Genomic DNA, 7,504 nt, shown 5'->3' on the forward strand with positions numbered 1-7,504 from the left:
AAAGGGGAAAAGAGGGAGAGAAAAGGGGAGCTCGCCCCTTGCCTCTTTGGGAAAAGGAGGAGGGGAGCGGGAGCGTCGCGGCAGAGGGAGGGGGGGGGGGCGCTGCCTCCGTCCCTTGGCGGCTAGCGCGCGGAGTGGCGGGGGCCGGGCGATGACGACGGCGATGACGGCGGGGCGGTTTGGAGCGGAGCGGCGACACTGGCGACAGGCGCGTGCAGAGGCTGACGGCGGCGGCGACTGGGCGGTCGGCCACCACGGCACGCGCGCGCGGCTTGCAACGGGAGGCGCGGCGGATGGAGCGGCGCGGCTCGGCACGTGCGCTGGCTGCGGGGCCGAGCGGCTGCGCGGCTGCAGGCGCGGCAGGGTAGCGGGGCCGGGCGGCTGCGCGGCTGCAGGCGCGGCAGGGTAGCGGGGCCGGGCGGCGAGGAGTGAAGAGAGAGGCGCTCGGCGCGGCTCGGCACGCGCGAGCAGCTTGCGGGCGAGGCGGAGCAGAGCTGAGCGGGGGGGGGGGGGGGGGGGAGCGCGCCGGGGAGGGGAGGGAGAGAGAGAGAGAGAGAGAGAGAGCGCCCGGGAGAGAGGGCCGGGGGAGAGAGAGAGATGGGCCGAGCGAGATTCGGCCCATCGACCTCGGGGGAGGCAAAATGGACTTTTGTGGAGGAATTTGATTTGGAAGGATTTGGATTCGGAATTGAACACGACGATAGATCGGGGATTGAGATCTTGAGATGGCACGGACTCTAGACAACAAGCAAAGAAACAGATTTCGCAATTAGGGTTTTTAGGAGATAATTTTCCCGCTAGGTGCCACGACGGAACGGGCGCTACAAGGGGAATCCTTGGTGAGGAACAAACAAATTTTCACTAAAATGAATAGATCGATGCATGACACAAGTAGGAGGGCAAGTTGAAATCTGATCTTCAATCCAAATTGATCATTTTGTTATTTCATGTGTTATAGATATTAAAACACATTCTCTTTATGTGTTTTTCTCGAAAATACAGCAGAAATGCGCATTATTTTGTCAAGAAGAAAGAAATATATACAAAGGAGGGATGCAAAGACCCCTCCCTGAACACACTCCTCCCCATACAGCGTCACATAAGGTGATACGCGACCCAAACACCCAACAAGACTATCTAACTGCAATGTAAGCGATCTATACAGAAGTTCATGGAGCGCCTTAGTTCCTGCTGCACACCAAAGGGTGCTCTCGTTCGCTATAGCTTGAAACACCACCAAAGCTCTAGGACTAGCGCCATTGGAGACATAATCATATCGTTACGATGCTTCCAAATCAACCCAAGCCACTAGAATAAACAAAGAATTCTGCCCCTTCAGATTTTTAGGAGTTCCCTTGATCACTTTGCACCACCAACTTGAAAAACCAGTTTGCCGAAGGTTGTGGTGCTGCTGCCACGAAACCAAACTTCCCCAAGATCAAAACCTAGATTTGATGAGAGAAGACAAATGCCAGTAGGAGGTGCTGAATTGTCTCATCATGCTGATCATTTAGCGGGCTGAATTGTCTCATCATGCTGATCGTATAACGGGTAGGCGTCTGAGTGCGGTAAACCATGCTTGGCAAGGCGATCCAATGTTGAACATTGATTATTAGTCGCTAGCCAAGTGAAGAATTTGCAGTGTAGAGCAGCTCAACTCTTCCAAATACGCTTCCAAGGAGCAAACTCTTCCAGAATTATGTTTATATCCGAAACTTAAATAAGGTGTGCATGAATATTTGTTATGGAACACTCACGCTTAGTAATACTACTCTAATAAAAAGTGAATTAGTTTTTGTGTTTTTAAGTATAAAAGTATATTTCGATGTCAATATCTATAAATATTTATATATAACATAAATATAATGTGTATAAATTTATCTTGAAATTTACTTACATGGTACCATTATTTTCTATGCATTTCTGAACTCTCTAGTAGGGATACATATGGTAAATATGTAGAGGAAACCTACTTAAAAGTTCGAAAAGAATTTCAAAACAATCTCACATATAGGTATTGTGGTATCAGCCTCCATCTTTTTTTTATCAAGCTTGATTTCAAAATCTTTTTCGTTGTTTGCCGATTTTGCATATCACAAATAAAGTCAAGTTTGATCTTGAACTTTTGTACAATTTTCTAATATCACATTTTTCTAAAAAAAATAGTTTAGAATTTTTTATGTAGTGATATCTAAATTTCCACCTAAATTGTGGTTTCGACTACATATTTTCTTGATATATCTGATTAATCTACTTTGCAATCTATAGATGATCGCAATGGATGGTACATGTCTTTTCTAATTTTCAACGAATTAGCGGGAGATCAATCCTTGCAATGTGGCATTTTCTATTCTCATGTAAGATGTGACTGTCAGAGACACTGTACAACTGTACTAGCTAGACAGAATTCTTACACTACACTTGGTCAGGATAATTACAAACTGTAACTGTACCCTTTCATTACAACACTAAAATCTTGCTTTTAGTTTACATTGACCGATATGTGAAGAGGATGCATGGCATGGGTACTACATAGTGCTTCTTCCTCTCTCTATAATCTGTACTAAATCAATCAATTCCTGTCATGATCAAGAAAAAATAATTTGTGTGTGCAGAGATGATAAACATGGCTAAGGACTTGAGATTATATACGGTCCCATCCCCAAAAAAAATTAACTTTTTTTCTGTCAAAAGTTTTTCTTGTATGAGTTCTGAACTCTAAAGCAACCAAGGCAGGTAAGTGAACATTCGTTCAAAGCTTGAAAGTTCATTAGAAGATGACATGCTTGTTTGTTAAGTTTGAACGGGCTTGTTAAAAGGTGAGACAAGAAATAAAGCTGTCCGGTTGATAGGTCCAAATTTCAGTAGTTTTTACTTCTGAACTTAATTTGGACTAGAAGATCATGTCTTGTCCATGTCATAAGGTTGAATTACGGATGACTAGTTAAGTAACTATCGATCATATATACTCTTTGACTAAAGTAGACAGGGTAAGCATTCATAGTGTGAAAACCATTTTCAGAGGGTACTACCAATTAATCAAGCAAGAGAAGATATGTTGATAGAGAGGCCTTTGTTTGGATTAATCCATACATATGTGAAATAGGTAGATGCTTGAGTAACAAGTCACACAGAGAACTAGCATGGAAAGGACACATTTCCTGTCCAGATTTCAGAGGATCTCTCAGTCGACTCTGATTAGCTATCTGCAGCCATTTTATTACCATGATGCTAATTATCATGTCACTTCAGCATCCATATATCCTGTTTGACAATAGACAGCTCAGAGCAATGTCCCTTCAGAGACCACAAGAAACAAAAGTATTTGCTGCACAATAGCGAACAGTCGCTTGTTAACTACTGTGCAACCGTCACACATCAGGATTCAGAAAACCATCAAAATTATGTAACACAGATTTCAGACTCAAATCTGACCAGATCGTCACAATGACGTACTACCGTATCGCATACTAACCTTTGAACAGTCGAATTCAGTTTTTTTACTTTTTTATCACAACACGTTTCACTTTTATTGCGAGGCACGACAAGTGTAGGGCAAAGTCAATAAAAATTGCAAGGGGACGAGCACACGAGACAAACACAGCAAAAACGACATGGCTGAGAGATCGTTTTCTTGGTTAGAACAAACAGTGACCAAACTTTCATCCCCCTTTCTCCCTTAGCTAATGGCAGTATGTTATTACAGCCAATGAGCCAAATGTACACATCGTTCTCACCAATGAGAGATCCATGTCAGTGTGTTGCTTTCATTACATAACTCCTGGACAAGTGTAAAGTAGTATTCATGGATGCACATTAATGCAGTTCCAATGAAGAGAGAGAGAGAGAGAGAGAGAAATAAAAATCAGGAATAAACATAACCTTTCCTGATACTACTACTATCTCTTGGATTAGATCCATTTAGTGATGTGCTAATCAAGAGAGGCTGCAAGAATGAATTAAATAGGATTGCGAAAGCTAAGGAACAACCACACACATTTGAAGTAAACATATTTCATCATTTTCTATCTCGAACATTGCGCTCACAGTTAATAATTTCACTTTCTTTCCCTTCCTTTTTTGAGAGGTACACACAGATATGGTTTTCAAGAGAGTGATGCACATTTGGCTCTTGTACATAAAAAAGGGGGTCAGGTAATTTTTCAGAGAACACGCAAAAGGCTTGCGTGTCAACATATTACGAGAATGAAGACCAGGGATTATTGGGTGAATCGAGAACGTATCAAATTAAGAACAAAGATGAGTTGTTCCTTTCATGGTGAGACAACTGAATCTGAAGAATTAACGATTGATTTTGTACCCCCAAATTAAGTCGACTAATTTCGTTTTCTGAGCCCGGCCAGTTCTACTTGTTCTTTGAAACGTAGCAGAATAATCCACCCACAACAAGCAACACACACGTAGAAGACAACATGAAGAAAACATGATAGTTTGAGTCAAGATAGCAATACAACATGGCCATTTTATTTCGCCTGATCTGATTAATGATAAAATAAAGCATTTGGAGACTGTTTCCGGTACAAAATTCATGCAGAAAGATGGTTACTGTTCAGAAAAAAAAAACACATGGGAGATCTGAGATCATGCAGGTCTTATGTTCAATCTTAATCATGTGCCCACTCTAATTAAAGTTCTCATCGAGGTCGACTATTTGTCTAGTTAAGACCACATATTATACTACAATGTCCCTTTCTCTAATTAATGCAGTTGTCTTAACCTAGTTGTTTTGCTTATCTCACCAAGGTTCCCAAAAAACCTTAAGCCACACCTTCAGAATCGATGGTAATTAAATTATAGTCAATGACTTCATAGGTTGGCTAAGTTACAAAAAGTTAAGGATGTTGAAACTATGGATGACTGATGTGTGCAATCTGTTGACTTGTGCATTAGTTTTTATGGCATACAGAATTACAGAGTGTCTATTGCTACTAGATTTCATGGATAAAAATGGATTGAAATGTATTTCAGCAGCTCACCATGTTTGACTCTGTTTCACCAAACTATCATCAATTTCGTAGCCACACGTGCTGGCTGACCACATCTGTTTGCTGTCCGTCAATGATAGTCCAACTGATGAGACATGCATCATCTGTTCTTTTTCTTTTTTTTTTTCCTCAGCTTAAAACAGGGACGGATTGCTGAACAATGTTAAAATTTCAACGCATTAAGATTGACATAAAGTACACAATTCTAACAATGTTTTTCAATGGCTCGAAACCATTCTTTATTTTTGTTGAGACATATAGACCCCATCTAACCATTAATTTCCAAGTCGCAAACAAACTCAACGCTCTGAATAATTGTACTACGAATAATAGATGAACGGCACATATCATCATCATCATCAAGTTAATTAAAATTGATTGCATGCATGATTGCATCAAGCTGCTCTGACTAGGTCGACAGACTTAACTAGGTGTTGGTAAGTCTTCGCCATCTCATTACACGATTGGGCCCGCTCAAATTAAACAGAGCACTGTCAGTGTTCTGAGTCAATAATCAGGATGAATGGCATACTCGTCGTCGTCGCTGTTCACTGAGCTGCCTTTTCCAGGGTCTAATTAACATCCTACAGTGATAATTATGTATATATGTAGGCATCAAATTACTGACATTTTAACAACCTCATTTATTCAGGCATGCATCAAGCTGGCTGTACATTGTTAAGGTCTACTTCACTGCATGGATATTACATCTTATATTCTTATCACTTTCTAAGAGATGTCAACTCACTCTTGTGTGTGTTAATTGCTACTATTAGCAATAGATCTTAGAATTATGTCGTAGTAACTTGGATCTATCTATTCACATCTACGTACTCTGGGAAAATTCTCACGTAAGTGTAGAAAATAATGAACAACTAGGTGCTTATTAAATCATGGTAAAATTGGAAATACTATTTCCAAACCAAGTATAACTTTATGTTTATTAATTTGAAAATTAAAAAAATGTTTCATTAACAAAAAACTAAAATAACCCCTTCACGACAAGTTCCACCTCTAAATTTTAGAAATATTAAATTAGGAAATATCGAAAGCAATGATAACCTCGAAAAAGTATTATGCTAGATACTGTATAATTTTTTTATCACTGATTTTGAGTTTAAAAGGAATTGATAAATTATTTTGTTCTTAAGTATTTAAAAAAAACTATTTACACTAAAATTTGGCTGTATTTAAAGTATATATTCTTAAAGATAACTGAATTCATTATGTCCTTTACTTTAAAGAAACTTCGGCCAATTATTTGTAGGATCGAATCACAAGAATTAAGCCAACCAGAGGGGGGTGAATGGTTGGTATACCCAAAAACCGAAAACTTTTAGCGGAAATAAAAGTTACCCTCGAAATCGACGGAAGTCGGTCTGACCGAGATTGATCTGCCGGTCTGACCGAAGCGTAGCCGCTGGTTTGACCGGTGTTGATCTTATGGTTGGACCGCCTTGGAATCCCTGTCGCGCCTATTGTCGCCGCCGGTCTGACCGCAGGTCACCCGCCGGTCTGACCGCCGGTGTGTCGCCGGTTAGACTGCCGAAACCCGGTGAAACACAAATCGAAGAAATCTAAAAGTAGATGACGACTTTATTGATTCTCTCTATGTTTACAAAGTGCACCAACAACACTCCTTACAAAAATTTCGACTAAACTCGAAACCCTAACTCAAAACTCAACTCTATTGCTCTGAAAAGCGATACCGGGAAGCCTCACGCTCCCCCTCTATTTATACACGAGGTAGGCAGCCTAAAGCCACGAACCAAACTCATACTAAGAGTCCTAAACACCTTAGGAAACCCTCTAGTACAAGAAAGAAACTTTACATAGCCAATCGTACCAAATTTGGACTCCTTTCAAATTCGACAACGCCGGTCTGACCGGCATATACAGCCCGGTCTGACCGGTCATATAAAATGATAGAATCCTGCGATCACCTGTGAAATCAATCATCTCCAAAACCATTTCGTGAATAAATTCTAAATAACAAAACCAATAATCTCCAATGCCCAATTGTTCATCACAGAATAATAATCAAAAACACCTTTGATTTTACATTATTATGGTGTTTGCATGTATCGAACAACTATAAATAATAAATCATAGCTTAATGGATTACACGAAAGTAATTGAACACCAAAGTAAAGACAGAGATAACACTATCAATAGAAACCCTACCGCTAAACCTTCATCAATGGATGCGGCCTTGCAGATTGCATATAGTTCTTGTCCTCATCAAACCAAAAAACATAATCTTCGAAATCAACGCCTAATCATTATGTCAATTAGATCTTGCCCACATCATTTCCGGTGATTGACGTCAAGCCAAGCGGAAGATATCGACTATTAATTTAAGTACATATGCAATATAAATATTATTATGCAAATGCACAGGTTACAAAGCTATTCGTCTTCTTAATTAGACAATTAACCATCTTATATTGTGTTCATGCACTCTTGATATATAAAGTTTAAAATTCCAGCCGGGGATA

The sequence above is a fragment of the Oryza sativa genome, chromosome 10 (genome assembly GCF_034140825.1).
Source record: "Oryza sativa Japonica Group chromosome 10, ASM3414082v1".
Classification (NCBI taxonomy): Eukaryota; Viridiplantae; Streptophyta; class Magnoliopsida; order Poales; family Poaceae; genus Oryza; species Oryza sativa.